Below are 19,542 nucleotides of genomic sequence, written 5' to 3'. Positions count from 1 at the left end.
TCTCCAATTAAAATAACAATGAAAAATTTTTTAAAAGAAAAAACAATCACAATGTCCCCACAAATTATGCCCCCTAAATTAACCAAAATGATATAGCAAGGAGAAATTTTAAAAACCTTTTTGTACAGAGGCCATTTCTTATTTTCATGACACTTAAAAAGAGAGATGTTTCTATTCTATTTATGTAGAACAGGAATATTTAATCTCATAAAATGCTATTGAGGAAAAGAGAATATAAATTTTGCCTTGACATATGAGAAGCACTTTTATATCCAAAAGCCTGGTAAATGCCAAATTCTAACATGTTTGACTTTCCAACTAACCTTCTTTTTTTCAATATATTCTATAACATAACCTTTTGTAAGACTGAATTTAAATTACTTTTATTTTGAGAAGTGTCCAACATTCCTTGTTGAATTCCATGGTACCAAATATCCAGGTGAGGAGGTTTCTAAACTATCCTATCACACACTTTTCTGGGCTGTTTTTAACTTTGCTGTAGACATTTAACGATAGCCTAATTTTCTAAAAATAATAACAACTCTTTGGTAACTGGTCACAAAACTAATGTCATTATAAGATTGCCAACCCACCATATAAATAGAAAAGTCAGAAACCCCACAAAGGCTTGAGTTTCTAAATGATGCCATAGAGGCCAAGACGTGTTCAAAGTGCAGTTTAGGATATTCTCCAATGAATGTTACCCCCTAACTCAGCACGGTTCATATTTATGGTATTATGGAAAAAGCCAAAGAAGAAAATTTCATCTGTAGTCTTTACAATCATTCTTCTCCCGGATACCTAAAGAGCATTCAGTCAGCAAAACAAATGCCCTGTTGCAGAGCACAGGGGTTCAAAATTGAAAATTCCCCTAGATTCTCAATGTTCTTCCTAGGTAACAAAGATACCCCACCACCATCACCATTTGCCCTCAATATTCTACTGTTCTTCCTCTCAATGATGTATCTATGGTTAAACTCTTCCCTGAAAAATAATAACTTGCAGATAATAACCAAGTAGGATATAGTTATTTATGTTGTTTCTGTGTTTCTGTCTTCATATATATTATAAACATGTTGAGATCTGAAAGTATATGGCTTTCTGCCTAGATACTCACTGTTTTGTTTATTTTAAAGTGCCTCTTGAAAATCTGTTAGTATCACTTAAATCTTATTGGGGAGAACCAAGAAAAAAAGACACTAAGACATAAATTAGTGTTTGTGTATTAGTGTCTATGTTTATGCACAAATGTTTTTGCCCCTCCTCTGGCATCTTTCTCCTTAGAGACAACCTCGTGACAAGAAGAAACAGGAGTCGTAACAGGAAACTAAATTTGAATTATACTTTTAATGAATTCTGTTTTCTACAATGTCAACACCCAAGGGCAACCACATTTGTAGAAAAATGGAAGTGTGGTAGTCACTGTTCATGAGTCTAGCCATAAACCACTGAACCAAAAAAAATCCTGTACCCTGAAACCTTGACATTACAAACTCAATTTAGGAAAAAAAATATTTGAAATAGGTAAGCACATTGGTAGACTATACAGAGAGATCCATAGGTTTTCTCTCTTCTTGGAATTTAGACATAGATTGTTTTTAATAAATTCTTTCCTCCGATAAGAATGAGCAGTTGCCTTCGGTCATAATATTTCTCAGTAGAGAATAGTGAAAGCACAACTACTGCAAAAGAAAAGAAAAAGAAAGAAAAGATACATTATTTCTCTCTTCAAGGGTCACTAGATGTAGACATCTGGGACTCACGCCACTGGGATATGTTGAAATGGCAAGACATCAATAGTTCCTTATCTAATTGATGTGACAATGTAAGGTGACAACTTTTAGTTCCACAAAGCAATGCTAACTCACTTACATATCATTTAAGCATGTTCATTACTGGCTAGATTATTGAATGCAACACTTTAATCACTACATAAGACCAGTGGAATGGGTAGCATTGCAATAAAAAGATTTTAAATACAGAAACTCTTGGTGTATTTTCCTCATTTAAATTCAAAATCTAACACAAATGTAATAATATTTGAAAACATTTCTTTCTTCTCCATGAGTTTAAACTTTATAGAAATGAACTGGTTAATTTGTGTGTACACGTACTTTTTTTCTTCGTTGAGAAGCAGGTAAGAATAATCTATAACCACAAATGCTTGATACAGCTGCCTGATAGAAATGGCATCCTAGCAACCCCTTTCATCCTTCAAATGATCTTCTTTGTGGGATTCCATTATCTGCCTCTCAATGGGAAGTCTTCCCAATACTGGCCATCTCTTTGGCCTTATAGTTATGAAATCAAATAAAATAATCCCACTTTACCAGCATTTGGGGGGAATCCCATCCAGAGAATTTTCATTCCAATCCCAAAGAAAGGCAATGCCAAAGATTGCTCAACTACTGCACAATGGCACTCACCTCACACACTAGTAAAGTAATGCTCAAAATTCTCCGAGCCAGGCTTCAGCAATATGTGAACCGCAAACATCCAGATGTTCAAGCTGGATTTAGTAAAAGCAGAGGAACCAGAGATCAAATTGCCAACATCCGCTGGATCACTGAAAAAGCAAGAGAGTTCCAGAAAAACATCTGTTTCTGCCTTATTGACTATGCCAAAGCCTTTGACTGTGTGGATCACAATAAACTGGAAAATTCTCATAGAGATGGGAATACCAGACCACCTGACCTGCCTCTTGAGAAATCTGTATGCAGGTCAGGAAGCAACAGTTAGAACTGGACATGGAACAACAGACTGGTTCCAAATAGGAAAAGGGGTACATCAAGGTTGTATATTGTCATCCTGCTTATTTAACTTATATACAGAGTATATCATGAGAAATGCTGGGCTGGATGAAGCACAAGCTGTAATCAAGATTGCCGGGAGAAATATCAATAACCTCAGATATGCAGATGACACCACCTTTATGGCAAAAAGTGAAGAAGAACTAAAGAGCCTCTTGATGAAAATGAAAGAGAGAGTGAAAAAGTTGGCTTAAAGCTCAACATTCAGAAAAGTAAGATCATGGCATCTGGTCCCATCACTTCATGGCAGATAGATGGGGAAACAGTAGTAACAGTAGCTGACTTTATTTTGGGGGGCTCCAAAATCACTTCAGATGGTGACTGCAGACATGAAATTAAAAAACGCTTACTCCTTGGAAGGTAAGTTATGACCAACCTAGACAGCATATTCAAAAGCAGAGACATTACTTTGCCAACAAAGGTCTGTCTAGTCAAGGCTATGGTTTTTCCACTGGTCATGTATGGGTGTGAGAGTTGGACTATAAAGAAAGTTGAATGCCAAAGAATTGATGCTTTTGAACTGTGGTGTTGGAGAAGACTCTTGAGAGTCCCTTGGACTGCAAGGAGATCCACCAAGTCCATCCTAAAGGACATTAGTCCTGAGTGTTCATTGGAAGGACTGATGTTGAAGCTGAAACTGCAATACTTTGGCCACCTTATGCGAAGAGCTGACTCATTGGAAAAGACCCTGATGCTGGGAAAGATTGAGGGCAGGAGAAGGGGATGACAGAGGATGAGATGGTTGGATGACATCACCGACTCAATGGACATGAGTTTGGGTAAACTCTGGGAGTTGGTTATGGACAGGGAGGCCTGGCGTGCTGCTGTCCATGGGGTCGCAAAGAGTTGGATATGACTGAGCAACTGAACTGAACTGAACATCCAGAGAATTCCATTTTACTGTGAACATCTCATTTTGAGAAGAAAAATAAAAACCAAGAATGTTTGCTAAAAAATAATGGCCAGGTGGTAGAAGATTTGGGAACAATCACATATGACTGATTCCTGGTAGAACTGATCAGGTATCTCCCCTGAGGGAGAAAGTCTAAAGAGTCTATGACTGAGGAAGAGGGAGTGAAATTTCTTCTATGATGCTCCAATGGGCACATAGCAGAGACTGGTTAGATGCTAAACAAACCTACATCTTTTCAGGCACACAGCTCAACTATGGGCACACCTCATTTTATTGTGTTTCTCAGGTACTGTATTTTTTCAAATAGAAGGCTTGTGTCAATGCTGTGTCAAACAAGTCTATTGGTGCCATTTTTCCAAGATAATTGACTCACTTCCTGTCTCTATGTCACCTTTTGGCAATTCTCACAATATTTCAAACTTTTTCATTACTATTATATTTGTTATAGTGATTTCTGATCAATGACCTTTGATATTACTCTTGTAATTATTTTGAGGTCCCTTGAACTTCACCCACATAAGACAGTGAACTTAATCTATAAATGTTGCATGCATTACAACTCCATTGACTGGCCGCACCCCTGGATCTCTCCTTCTTCCCAGGCCTCCCTATTGAGAGACACAATATTGAAATTGGGCCAGTTAATAACCCTACAGTGGTCTAAGTGTTCAAGTGAAAGGAAGAGTTGCACATCTTTCTCTTTAAATCAAAAGCTTGGAAATGACTGAGTTCAGGGAGGAAGCTGTGTGGAAAGCTGAAACAGGCTGAAGGCTAGAGGTTTTGAGGCAAACATAAGCTATGAATACAAAGGAAAAGTTCTGGAAGGAAATTAAAACTGCTACTCCAGTGAACACACCAATAATAAGAAAGTAAAACAGACTTATTGGTGATATGGAGAAAGTTTTAGTGGCTTGGGCAGAAAACAAAATCAGCCAAAACATTCCCTCAAACTGAAGTCCAATCTAGAGCAAGGCCCTAACTCTCTTTAATTCCATGAAGGCTGAGAGAGGTGACGAAGCTGAAGAAGAAAATTTTCAAGCTGGCAGAGGCTGGTTCACAGTGTTTCAGAAAGAAGCTATCTACATAACAGAAAAGTGCCAGGTGAAGCAGCAAGTGATGTAGAAGCAGCAGCAAGTAGTCCAGATCTAGCTAAGATAATGGATGCAGGTGGCTACAACTAAAGAACAGATTTTATTAGAAGATGCCATCTAGGCCTTTCGTAGCTAGAGAGGAGAAATCAATGCCTGGCTACAAAGCTACAAAGGATAAGTTGACTCTCTTGTTAGGGGTTAATACAGCTGGTGACTTTAAGTTGAAGTCAATACTCATTTACCATTCTGCAAATCCTAGGCCTCTTTAGAATTATGCTAAATCTACTCTTTGCTCTATAAATGGAACTACAAAGCCTGGATGACAGCCTATCTGTTGAAAAAGTGATTTACTGAATATTATAAGCCTACTGCTGAGACTCACTGCTCAGGAAAAAAAAAAAAAAGACTTCTCTCAAAATATTACTGCTCACTCACAGAGCTCCTTGTCACCCAAGAGCTCTGATGGAGATGTATAACAAGATTAATGTTGTTTTTTTGCCTGCAAATACAACATTCATTCTGCGGCCCATGGATCAAGGAGAAATTTTCATTTCAGGTCTTATTTAAGATAACCTTTTTGTGAGGCCATAACTGCCACAGATAGTGATTCCTTTGATGTATGTGGACAAATTAAATACAAAACCTCCTGGAAAGGATTCACCATTCTAGATGCCAGTAAAAACATTTCATCATTCATGGGAAGAGGTAAAATATCAATATTAACAGGAGTTTGGAAGAAGCTGATCTCAACCTTATGTGATGACTTAGGAGGGTTCAAGACTTCAGTGAAGGAGGTAACTACAGATGTGGTGAAAACATCAAAAGAACTAGAGTTAGAAGTGGACCCTAAAGATGTGACTAAATTTCACAATCTCATGATAGAACTTTAACAGATGAGGAACTGCTTCTTATCAATCAGCAAAGAAACTGGTTCCTTGAGATATAATCTACTACTGGTAGAGATTGTTGAAATTATAACAAAGGATTTAGGATGTTAAATACATTTGGTTGATAAAGCCGCAGCAGGGTTTGAGAGGATTCACACCAAAAGGTGAAATGCTATCAAACAGTATTACATGCTACATAGAAAACTTTTGTGAAGGGAAGTGTCAATCATTGTGAAAACTTTGTTGTCTTATTTTAAAGAATTGGCACAGCCACCTCAACCTTGAGCAACCACCACCCTCATCAATCAGTAGCCATCAACACTGAGGCAAGACCCTCCATCAGCAAAAAGATTATGATTCACTGAAGGCTCAGATGTCGACAAAAAGGTATTTTTTTCATTGGGACTTCTCAGGTGGCAGTAGTGGTAAAGAAACTGCCTACAAATGCAGGAGACTTGAGAGACACAGGTTCAATCCCTGGGTCAGGAAGATCCCCTGGGGAAGGAAATGGCAACCCGCTCCAGTATTTGTGCCTGGGAAATCCCAAGAATAGACAAGCCTGGCGGGCTATAGAGTTGGGGTCGTGAAGAGTTGGACATGACTGAAGTGACTTAGCACACACGCATGCATTTTTAAAATTAAGATGTATACATTAGGGGTTGACACAGTTAATAGATAATATAAATAAAACCATAATATGCAATGAGAATCAAAAAAACGTATGTGACTCACTTTATTGCAATACTTGCTTTATTGTCATGGTCTGGAACCAAACCCACAATATCTCCTGGGATGCCTGTACACTTCCCAGCTACTACTGCAGTTACACTGGGCAGTGTGATTGACTTCTGATCAGTGCTATGGGACAGAAGGGATACATGTCACTCTCAGGATGGCCCTTAAAATCTCCCACGTGATTCTCCATGGGAATCTCCTGAGAGTGCTTGTGCATTCAGTTCAGTTCAGTTCAGTTCAGTCGCTCAGTTGTGTCCGACTCTTTGTGACCCCATGAATCGCAGCACACCAGGCCTCCCTGTCCATCACCAACTCCCGGAGTTCACCCAAACTCTTGTCCATCGAGTCGGTGATGCCATCCAGCCATCTCATCCTCTGTCGTCCCCTTCTCCTCCTGCCCCCCAATCCCTCCCAGCATCAGAGTTTTTTCCAATGAGTCAACTCTTCACAAGCAGTTAATAGATCTGAGCCTTACTCTAGCTAAATCTCTGATATCCTTATTCCCAAATCTTCCTTTATGAGATCTTTCTGCTATCTCATCCTTCTCTTACTCTGAGCTCTTACCCATCTCCTAAAACACCTGAATTAATGAAGTTACTGAAGGTCTCTTTTGTAACTTTTGTATGAATACTTTCCCTCCCCAGCCAAACAAGAATTGTTCAAGAGGGGAAAAAATTCCTTTTGTATATGCTCCTGTGCTCCCACCAACATATGTGGTCATGTACTCTACACACAAGAAGTGAAAAGTTTCACACTTAGGCAATTTCTCTTAGCCAACTGAGGCCAACTCATTAAAAAGGAGCATTTCTAGTGATTAGAGACACATTTCTAATCTCCAGGTGTTTGTCCCTTGTATTCCTCAGCCAAAAACTATGTAGAAAAGGAGGCTCTATTTGCTTAGTTTCACATTCATAGAAACATCTGTTCATCTTCTTGAAAGGATAGGGAAATTGCAAAGACCTAACATCCTTGATCCGGAGAAGGCGATGGCATCCCACTCCAGTACTCTTGCCTGGAAAATCTCATGGACAGAAAAGCCTGGTAGGCTACAGTCCATGGGGTAGCGAAGAGTCGGACACAACTGAGCGACCTCACTTTCACTTTTCACTTTCATGCATTGGAGAAGGAAATGGCAACCCACTCCAGTATTCTTGACTGGAGAATCCGAGGGACATTGGAGCCTGGTGGGCTGCCATCTATGGGGTCACACAGAGTCAGACACGACTGAAGCGACTTAGCAGCAGCAGCAGCAGCATCCTTGATCAACAGCAAAAATAAAAATCCAGCCACCTTAGTGCACAGTTTTATGCAAACCCTGATATCCTTTTAAAATAATCTCTAATGTTTAATTCAACCAAGGCCTCAATGCTTAAATAAGATAAATTGGTCAATTTTTCTCATGTGAAAAAGAAAATTTTTCCCTTCATCTGATTCATTTAATAAGTGTACACACATTTAGAGATCCTTTAAAATTTAGATTTTTATGTTCAAATGAGTATTTTCCTTCCAGTCTCCCAAAACAGTCTGAAAATCAATCACTTTTAAAAAATCCTTCCCACCTTTCTCAAATACTTTCCTCTTACTTATATAGATGTTGTTAGCATGGATTTTTCTTTTTTTTTTTTTTTTTTGGATTTTTCACAAAACATGGATATAGCATGGAGTTTTTACTTAACAGCATAAGATGAATATTCCTAAGTTTCTGGAGAATGAACCCTTGATATTGACCAGGAATCCCATTACTTACTCAAAACAACTCCCACACACTCTTCACCACAACTACCATATTTCAAGTTCTCTCAACCCACTCCAGTACTCTTGCCTGGAAAATCCCATGGACAAAGGAGCCTGGTAGGCTTCAGTCCATGGGGTCGTGAAGAGTCAGACACGACTGAGAGACTTCACTTTTACTTTTCACTTTCATGCACTGGAGAAGGAAATGGCAACTCACTCCAGTGTTCTTGCCTGGAGAATCCCAGGGACGGGGGAGCCTGGTGGGCTGCCGTCTATGGGGTCGCACAGAGTCAGACATGACAAGTGACTTAGCAGCAGCAGCAGCCCTCCTCAACCTCCCTGTTCCCTCATAGACAAAGTTACTGTGCTGTGCTCTACAGGAAAACAAAAATCCTAAGTGGGGAACTCCTTTATCCTCTTCATACCAAGCATGCAAACACAGGCATCTCTGAAAATCCTTTCCTGCCTACTCCCCTTCTCCCATGATCCTTTTTCTCATCTAAATGGCTGCCACTCCCTATCAATTAAATATTCACCAATGACTTTTAAACATATTCAAGTCTCTCTCATCTCATACAAAAAACCTTTCCCCAAAACTACATATTTTATTTGCTATTCTCTTTCTATAAGACTTGTCTATTTTGATTGAGGCCAGTTTCACAGCCCTAACTCACTCTTCAGCCTGCTCTTATCTTTTTCCATATCCTTCACAAAAAAAATAACTCTTGCTAAGATTACCAATGAATATCATGTCAATAACTCCAAAGGACTTTTTAAAATCCATATTAAAATCCATTTACATTGTTGGTCACTCTATCTTCAGCAAAGTATATCTTCCTTTTGTTTTCATGATGCTAGTGGTTTCACTCCCATCTTTTGTGATACTCTTACATCCTCTGTAAGTTGATCTTCCTTCAAACAACTGTGAAATTAAGTTCTTCAAGGCATGGTTCAAGGCTCTGCTTTCTTATCACTCCTTAGTAATTCCCTAAACAATGGCACCCATGGTCATGATGTCATTACCATTTCCATACTTATAATACACAAAGATATATTTTCAGCCCTGGCCTCTCCTCTAGGCTTCAAAATAATAGGCTTAAATGTCAATTTGTTGTTTCTGCTTATCTCTCTCAAAGCAACCCCAAACCCAACATGTTCAAAATTAAACTTGAAATCTGCCTCCCAAATCGGATCTGCTTGCAGGGTCTCTATCACAGTGAATGCTGCCATCAGTTATCCAACTTCCTTTTCTTCTCCTGACCCCATATTCAGTCCATCACTGATTTTTACCTCATAACCACTTCTGAAACCCCTCCTCCACACTCCATCTTCACATCATCACTTAATCCACACTCTGTCCTATCTGGCCTTGAAAGCTCTACAGTTTCCTGCTGGTCTTCCCCAAACACACCTTGGCTGTCTGCCAATCCTGTCTGCATTGAGATGAAAAGAGCTGTTTAGATCACTAATCTGACTTTGTCATTCATATATTTTCAGTGACTTTCCTTTGCCTCTAGGAAGGATTTAAAGATACTTTTTAGGACCCAAAGACTTTGCTTGTCTGGCCTCTTACTGTTTCTCAGGCCTCATCTAGAATCTTACTTCCATGGGCTCTTTCCCTCCTCTTCTCCCTTGAGATCACTCTGGCCTTCCCTTCAGTTCCTGGAATTTCAATGACCTGATCTGATGCCAGGGTTTTGCCTCAACCACCCCAATATTTACCCGATTAATGCCTAGGTACTCTTCAGCTCTCCTCTCTAAGGGACCACATCCCTGATAAAAACAAACTCTCCTATTATTCTCTCCAACATCAGGGTCTTTTCCAATGAGTCAGCTATTCACCGACCCTAGTGCTGGCAAAGACTGAAGGCAAAAGGAGAAGAGGATAGCAGAGGATGAGCGGGTTGGATGGCATCACTGATGCAATGGACATGAACTTGGACAAACTCCAGGAGACGGTGAGGGACAGGGAGGCGTGGCATGGTGCAGTCCACGGGCTCGCAAAGAGTCAGACACAACTTAGCAACTTAACAACAACAATTATTCTCTCCAGGAATATCATGTACCTGATTTCATGGTGCATGTTCCAATTTTCTATCACAATGGATGGTTAGCCTCACATTTAATCATTTTTTACAGTATTCCTAATTTCTATCACAATTAAATGGGAGCATCTCCACTATAGGAATCATGTTCATTAATTTTTATCTGCAGGATCCAGCACAGTACCTAAGAGATGGCAGGTACTCAAAAATGTCTATTGAAAGAATAGAAGAAATATTAACCCAGGCTCAAAAATGCTATATTACATAAAGAAAGAACCAATGTGTAGGTTATGGAATTAGATGCATAAGCTCAAATTCTGGCTTACTAATTGTGTGATCATGGAAAAACTAGTTTCACTAATGAGAATGAGATAATACCCAACCTCATAAGGTAAAATTATTTTTATGATCAATTTCAATTAGAGTTTTGCAATTCTAATACCTTAGGGTGCACCTAAGGTATATTCATGGAGATTATTATTTTCAAACAAATAAACAATTTACACTGCTCTGAGACTCTGTACACAAAGACAGAGTATATCATGGTCCTTTCACATAGCTCTACCTGCCAATATCCCTGTCAGGGAACAATGTGACCTACAGCATGAGTGATAGGACTCATGCTCCACAACAAGACAACCAGCAGGACTCCCTGAGACAGCCTGGGATGTTATCAGGTAAGTGACCTTCTCCTGAGGAAGTTAACTGAAACTAACATCCAATCTAGCTTAATCCACTATTTGATTTAACAACCAGCTGCCAAGAGACATTCATACCAATTGCCCTAACAGTCAACTCTCAAAGTTTCCCAGTCTTTTCAATAAATGGTGCTGGGGAAAACTGAAAAGCTATATGTAAAAGAATGAAATTAGAACACTCCATAACACCATACACAAAAATAAACTCAAAATGGACCAAAGACCTAAATGTAAGGCTAGACACTTAAGAGACATAAAACTCTTAGAGGAAAACATGGGCAGAACACTCTTTGACATAAATCACAGCAAGATCTTTTTTGACCCACCTCCTACAGTAATTAAAATACAAACAAAAATAAACAAATGGGACCTAATTAAACTTAAAAGCCTTTGCCCAGCGAAGGAAACCATAAACAAGATGAAAAGACAACCCTCAGAATCAGAGAAAATATTTGCAAATGAAGCAACTGACAAGGGATTAATCTCCAAAACATACAAACAGCTCATGCAGCTCCATATCAAAAAGACAAGCAACCCAATCAAAAAAAAAAAAAAATGGGTGGAAGACCTAAATAGAAATTTCTCCAAAGAAGACATACAGATGCCTCACAAACACATGAGAAGATGCTCAACATCACTAAGTATTAAAGAAGTGCAAATCAAAACTACAATTAAGTGTCAGTTCACACCAATCAGAATGGCCATCAATAAAATAAAAAACACTGGAGAGGGTATGGAAAAAAGGGAACCCTTTTGCACTGCTGGTGAGAATGTAAATTGATAAAGCCACTATGGAGAACAGTTTGGAGATTCCTTAAAAAGCAAAAACTAGAACTACCATATGATCCAGCAATCCTACTCTTGGGCATATACCCAGAGAAAAACAATTCAATGCCCTCTTAGAATGCTACTAAATTGTTGAATATCTTAAAACATAGAAGAAGAAATACCATATGACTTAGCAGTCTCATTCCTGGGCATAAAGCCAGGGGAAATCATAATTCAAAAAGATACACGCACCCCAATGTTCATAGCAGCACTATTTGCAAGGACATGTGTGTGCATGTGAACTAAGTAGCTTCAGTTGTGTTCAACTCTTGTGACTCTATGGACTGTAGCCTGCCAGGCTCCTCTGTCCATGGGATTCTCCAGGCAAGAATACTGGAGTGGGTTGCCATGCCCTCCTCCAGGGTATCTTTCAGACTCAGGGATTGAATCCACCTCTCCTACATCTCTTTCATTGGTGGGCAGGTTCTTTACCACTAGTGCCACCTGAAGACATGGAAGCAACCTAAATGTCCATCAATGAGGAATGGATAAAGAGGATGTGGTACATATATACAATGGAATATTACTCAGCCATAAAAAGGAATAAAACTGTGCCATTTGGAGAGTCGTGGATAGATCTAGTGACTGTCATACAGAGTGAAGAAAGTCAGAAAGAGAAAATATCATGGAGCCAACAAGTTCCAGAGAAAGACATACCATGCTAATTCTCCACCAACACAGGAACATAGCCCTGAGGATTAATATACAGGCAGCCCAAAGTCACACCAAACCCATAGACATGTCAAAACTCACTACTGGACGCTTCATTGCACTCCAGAGAGAAGATATCCAGCTACACCCACCAGAACACTGATACAAGCTTCCCAAATCAGGAAACCTTGACAAGTCACCCATCCAATCCCACCCACAGGCAGCAACCTCCACAATAAAGAGGAACCACAAACTTCCAGCCTACAGAAAGGCCACCCCAAACACAACAATCTAAACAAGATGAAAAGGCAGAGAAATATTCAGCAGGTAAAGGAACATGATAAATGCCCACCAAACCAAACAAAAGAGGAGGAGATAGGGAGTCTACCTAAAAAAGAATTCAGAATAGTGATAGTAAAAATGATCCAAAATCTTGAAAACAAAATGGAGTTACAGATAAATAGTCTGGAGACAAGGATTGAGAAGATGCAAGAAATGTTTAACAAGGACCTATAAGAAATAAAAGAGTCAATCAATAATGAATAATGCAATAACTGAGATCAAAAACACTCTGGAGAGAACCAACAGTAGAATAACTGAGGCAGAAGATAGGATAAGTGAGGTGGAAGATAGAATGGTGGAAATAAATGAAGCAGAGAGGAAAAAAGAAAAAAGAATTAAAAGAAATGAGGACAACCTCAGAGACCTCTGGGACAATGTCAAACACCTAACATTTGAATCATAGGAGTCCCAGAAGAAGAAGACAAAAAGAAAGACCATGAGAAAATACTTGAGGAGATAATAGTTTAAAGCTTCCCTAAAATGGGGAAGGGAACAGCCACCCAAGTCCAAGAAACCCAAGAGTCCCAAACAGGATAAACCCAAGGCAAAACACCCCAAGACACATATTAATCAAATTAATGAAGATCAAACACAAAGAACAAATAAAAGCAGCAAGAGAAAAACAACAAATAACACACAAGGGGATTCCCATAAGGATAACAGCTGATCTTTCAATAGAAACTCTTCAGGCCAGGAGGGAATGGCAGGACATACTTAAAGTGATGAAAGAGAAAAACCTACAACCCAGATTACTGTACCCAGCAAGGATATCATTCAAATATGAAGGAGAAATCAAAAGCTTTACAGACAAGCAAAAGCTGAGACAATTCAGCACCACCAAACCAACTCTTCAACAAATGCTAAAGGATCTTCTCTAGACAGGAAACACAGAAAAGGTTTATAAACTTGAACCCAAAACAACAAAATAAATGGCAACGGGATCATACTTGTCAATAATTACTTTAAATGTAAATGGGTTGAATGCCCCAACCAAAAGACAAAGACTGGCCAAATGGATACAAAAACAAGACCCCTATATATGTTGTCTACAAGAGACCCACCTCAAAACAAAGGACACATACAGACTGAAAGTGAAGGGCTGGAATAAGATATTTCATGCAAAAGTAGACCAAAAGGAAGCAGGAGTAGCAATACTCATATCAGATAAAATAGACTTTGAAATAAAGGCCATGAAAAGAGACAAGAAAGGACACTACATAATGATCAAAGGGTCAATCCAAGAAGAAGATGTAACAATTATAAATATATACATGCATCCAACATAGGAGCACCACAATATGTAAGGAAAATGCTAACAAGTATGAAAGGGGAAATGAACAGTAACACAATAATAGTGGGATAGTTTAATACCCCTTTCACACCTATGGATAGATAAACTAAACAGAAAATTAGCAAGGAAATACAAACTTTAAATGACACAATGGACCAGTTATACCTAATTGATTTCTGTAGGACATTTCACCCCAAAACAATGAATTCACCTTTTTCTCAAGTGCACATGGAACCTTCTCCAGGATAGATCACATCCTGGGCCATAAATCTAGCCTTGGTAAATTAAAAAAAAAAACACTGAAATCATCCCAAGCATCTTTTCTGATCACAGTGCACTAAGATTAGATGTCAATTACAGGAAAAAACTATTAAAAATTCCAACATATGGAGGCTAAACAACACACTTCTGAATAACCAACAAATCCCAGAAAAAGTCAAAATATGCATAGAAATGAATGCAACAACCCAATGCAAAACACAACAACCCAAAACCTATGGGACTCAGTAAAAGCAGTGCTAAGGGGATGGTTCATAGCAATACAAGCTTACCTCAAGAAACAAGAGAAAAGTCAAATAAATAACCTAACTCTACACCTAAAGCAACTAGAAAAGGAAGAAATGAAGAACCCCAGGGTTAGTAGAAGGAAAGAAATCATAAAAATTAGGGCAGAAATAAATGAAAAAGAAACAAAGGAGACCACAGCAAAAATCAATAAAGCTAAAAGCTGGTTCTTTGAGAAGATAAATAAAATAGATAAACCATAGCCAGACTCATCAAGAAAAAAGGGAGAAGAATCAAATCAACAGAATTAGAAATGAAAATGGAGAAATCACAACAGACAATACAGAAATACAAAGGACCATAAGAGACTACTATCAGCGATTATATGCCAATAAAATGGACAACGTGGAAGAAATGGACAAATTCTTAGAAAAGTATAACTTTCCCAAACTGAACCAGGAAGAAATAGAAAATTTTAACAGACCCATCACAAGCATGGAAATTGAAACTGTAATCAGAAATCTTCCAGCAAACAAAAGCCCAGGACCAGATGGCTACACAGCTAAATTATACCAAAAATTTAAAGAAGAGCTAACACCTATCCTACTCAAACTCTTACAGAAAATTGCAGAGGAAGGTAAACTTCCAAACTCATTCTATGAGGCCACCATCACCCTAATACCAAAACCTGACAAAGATGCCACAAAAAAAGAAAATTACAGGCCAATATCACTGATGAACATATATGAAAAAATCCTTAACAAAATTCTAGAAAACAGAATCCAACAACATCTTAAAGAGATTACACATCATGACCAAGTGGGCTTTATCCCAGGGATGCAAGGATTCTTCAATATTCACAAATCAATCAATGTGATACACCACATTAACAAATTGAAAGATAAAAACCATATGATTATCTCAATAGATGCAGAGAAAGCCTTTGACAAAATTCAACATCCATTTATGATAAAAACCCTCCAGAAAACAGGAATAGAAGGAACATACCTCAACATAATAAAAGCCATATATGATAAACCCACAGCAAACATTGTAAAGCAATTATATTCCAATAAATTTTTAAAAATAGAAAAAAAGGATTATATACTTTCCATGAGTATTCCCAGCACTCAAATTCAGCAATTCCCAGTCTTTCCTACTTGATTCCAAAATAAAGTATAAGGATTAGCTATCATTTAAAAACAACTTCAGATTCAAAAACTGCCATTAAAGCACATCTGCAGGAACTATGACAAGGTATACCCAATTAGCAATGTTGTGATGGTCTCAGGTGGACACCAAAGGGACTCTGCCATACATACACATGTATCCATTCTCCCCCAAACTCCCCTCCAACCAGCCTGCCATATAGCATTGAACAGAGTTTCATGTTCTATACAGTAGTTCCTTGTTTTGTGTGTGTGTGTGCACGCACAGTCATTCTATAGTGTTTGACTCTTTGCAACCCCATGGACTGCAACCCACCAGGCTCCTCAGTCCATGGAATTTAGCAGTGTGCACATGTCCATCCCAAACTCCCTAGCTTCCTTCCCCCTGACAATCATAAGTTGTTTCTCTAAGTCTCTGAGTCTATTTCTTTTTTGTAAAGAATTCATTTGTATCATTTCTTTTTAGATTCCACATATAAGGGATTTGTGTGTTGGGGCCACGTGAATTTTCACCATACTAAAACATGAAATGCAATTCCTATTTGCTTCATCTGCACAAAACTACACTTTCTCATTACTTCAAAATAGTCTTGGCATGACAATTTCTCAATAAAAATTCTATTGCCCCAGTATTACAGATGTAATCAAGGGTAAATCCATGCTCCCAAGATCAAACTCCCAAGAAACTGGGAACCTGAACATTGTGAGCTGGGGAGAACAGAATCTGTTCTGACAATGCACAGAAATATAAAACGCTCAAGGGTGTAAAGTTTGCCACCAGCCATACTGCCTCCACGCAGTGCGTACTTCCCTTGCCTGATCACATTTCCTTATGATGCTTTCTCTACAGGACAGGCTTTAGGGCCACCATGTTTCTTCCCAGGTCCTCTCACCTCCCCATGTGAAAATGAAGGAACTCAACATTCAGAAGAACAACTTTCTATAAACTAACAACTGATTAAATCATTAAAGCAGAATGTCACAAAACCCAACCCATTTAACTCATATATCAAAGATGTCAATAGTTAATTCTTTTACTTCACACCTTCCCCAAAAAGGTTTTAGAGTAAAATAACAAAGAGACTTGACTTATATGCCAAGCAAAGAGCCCTGCTCTCTAAAGAGACATGTTAATGCCAGGCTACCTCTCAATACTGGCAGCTGTAATAGTGAAGTTTCAAAGTCCCCAAGGAGCTGGCAACTGCAAAGATCAGCAAAGACAACAATAAAGTTGATGTCTACTGGAAGATCAAAATAATGTACACCAAAAAAAAGTAGAACTAAGTCATTCAACTAAGTACATTCAAATATGATACCTGGAAAATGATACCTAAAGAGACTGCTTAGACTAGAAAACCCACAGAAATGATAGCCCATTGGCCAGAAGAAGCCAGGCAGAATGGTATGGAGGGGAATAAGAAAACTGGATAAGCACAGAGAGGCTCCCCAGGATATAACAGTAACAGTATAACAAAATGTAACTAGGGAGTTAATATTAGACTCTAAACCTTAAAAACAAACATACAAAAAGTCCCAGTCATTTTATTCACACTAAGATTCATTATATCACCTCTACTGTTCCCTAGGCTGATCCTTAGACCATCTAAATCAGACGGGAACTGAACAATGGGTAGACTGCTCAGACTTTACTGACTGGTCAGAAAGATTTATTGGGGACACAAGAAAAGTAATTCTAGGGAAGAAAATAACCACAGCCATCTGTCCATTCATTTAGCTGCAGTTCAAATATACTGCTTCTAAAACCTAAGATTCCACCTGATACATAAGCATCTCTGCAGCTCAAACAACATGAACTAATGGCTCCTTGAATTTTTGCATGAACAAAGAATACCAGAACCTTTGGGAAATGACTTTTTCAATGGTTAGTACTGTCTTTGATGGGAAGCAGGGAGCAGTGGCTTTTTGCTGGTAACAATCTGTAAGATTTAAGACATGAGTGGGTAAATATAATATGAAAAGAATTGACCTAAGAGAAACTCTATGAAGCACTTACTCTCTTTTTAATTTTTTGAAGTAATTGTAAATTCATAGATATTTATAAGGAACAATTGTAGACAGATGCAGTTGATCCTTTATCCAATTTTTCCCAGTGGTAACAAGTTCACTACCAGAATACTGACACTAATAGTCAAGATACAAAACAGTTCATCACCACAAAGATGTCCCATGTTATTCTTTCATAGCCACAGCCAGCTCTTTCCTACCCTATCTCTCCTTCAGTTCAGTTCAGTTCAGTCGCTCAGTCATGTCCGACTCTTTGCAACCCCATGAATCGCAGCACGCCAGGCCTCCCTGTCCATCACCAACTCCCGGAGTTCACCCAGACTCACGTCCATCGAGTCAGTGATGCCATCCAGCCATCTCATCCTCTGTTGCCCCCTTCTTCTCCTGCCCCCAATCCCTCCCAGCATCAGTCTTTTCCAATGAGTCAACTCTTTGCACGAGGTGGCCAAAATACTGGAGTTTCAGCTTCAGCATCAGTCCTTCCAATGAACACCCAGGACTGATCTCCTTTAGGATGACTGGTTGGATCTCCTTGCAGTCCAAGGGACTCTCAAGCATCCTTTCCAACACCACAGTTCAAAAGCATCAATTCTTTGGCACTCAGTTTTCTTCGCAGTCCAACTCTCACATCCATACATGACTACTGGAAAAACCATAGCCTTCACTAGACAGATCATTGTTGGCAAAGTAATGTCTCTGCTTTTGAATATGCTATCTAGGTTGGTCGTAACTTTCCTTCCAATTACTCAGCTATTAGAAAGAATGCATTTTAATCAGTTCTAATGAGGTGTATGAAACTGGAGCCTATTATACAGAGTGAACTAAGTCAGAAAGAAAAACACCAATACAGTATATTAACGCATATATATGGAGTTTAGAAAGATGGTAACGATGACCCTATATGCAAGACAGCAAAAGGGATGGGTATTTCTGACCCACTGATAGCTATTTAGGTTACTTTGCCATCAGGTATACACTGTATCTTTATAACTTTTGCTTCTATATTTACATTACAGGCTTGTGTTGGTGCATGTTAAGTCGCTTCAGTCATGTCTGACTCTTTGCGACCCTATGGACTGTAGCCCGCCAGGTTCCTCTGGCCATGGGATTCACCAGGCAAGAATACTGGAGTGGGTTGCCATTCCCTTCTCCAGGGGATCTTCCTGACTCAGGGATTGAACCTGTGTTTCCTGCAACTGCTGCATTGCAGGTGGATTCTTTACCACTTAGTCACTGAGGAAGTCCATTACAGGCTTAAGTCATTTTAAAGTTGTTGAAGCTTAGATTGCATTAACATTAAATCAAAAATGTGTAGCCCAAACAACTGTTTCTTGGATCTTTTCCAGAAGTTTCCTAACTCCCAGGGGATCTTGAGAGTTATCATGTCTTCTTTATCCCCTGCTTAGATTCCTACACCAAAAAAAAAAAAACAAAAAACGACTAGATAGAATCCACTGAAGCTGAATATATGTATATCTTTGTACCATCTATTTCACTCCCTGGTATATACCCAACAAAAATGCATTCATGTGGCCATAATAAAAGTACATAGTAGCATTATTTGTAATAGTTCTGAACTATAAATAACCCAGATGTCCATCAACAGAAGAATGGATAATGGATACTTAGACTGATACCATGGAATACTATACAGCAATGAATGGGGTTTCCCAGGTGGCGCTAGTGGTAAAGTACCCACCTGCCAATGCAGGTATAAGAGACACTGTTTCAATTCCTGGGTCAGGAAGATCCCCTGGAGGAAGGCATGGCAACCCACTCCAGTATTCTTGCCTGGAGAATCCCATGGACAGAGGAACCT

General features: G+C 38.9%; 1 protein-coding gene across 6 annotated transcripts in view; it reads right to left on the bottom strand.

Moving 5' to 3' along the window:
- PDE4D (phosphodiesterase 4D) overlaps positions 1-19,542 on the bottom strand; it is a 1,603,025-nt gene that overhangs the window by 1,398,763 nt on the left and 184,720 nt on the right. Inside the window, exon 3 of one of the 6 annotated variants that reach the window (XM_061393125.1) lies at positions 2,427-2,509. The exons of the other annotated variants lie outside the window; for them this stretch is intronic. The gene's annotated coding sequence lies outside the window, so the exon portion shown is untranslated. The remainder of the gene's footprint in view (positions 1-2,426; positions 2,510-19,542) is intronic. 6 annotated transcript variants of the gene reach the window in all.

The sequence above is a fragment of the Bos javanicus genome, chromosome 20 (assembly GCF_032452875.1).
Source record: "Bos javanicus breed banteng chromosome 20, ARS-OSU_banteng_1.0, whole genome shotgun sequence".
Taxonomy (NCBI): domain Eukaryota; kingdom Metazoa; phylum Chordata; class Mammalia; order Artiodactyla; family Bovidae; genus Bos; species Bos javanicus.
This window is presented reverse-complemented; position numbering and strand designations above follow the sequence as displayed.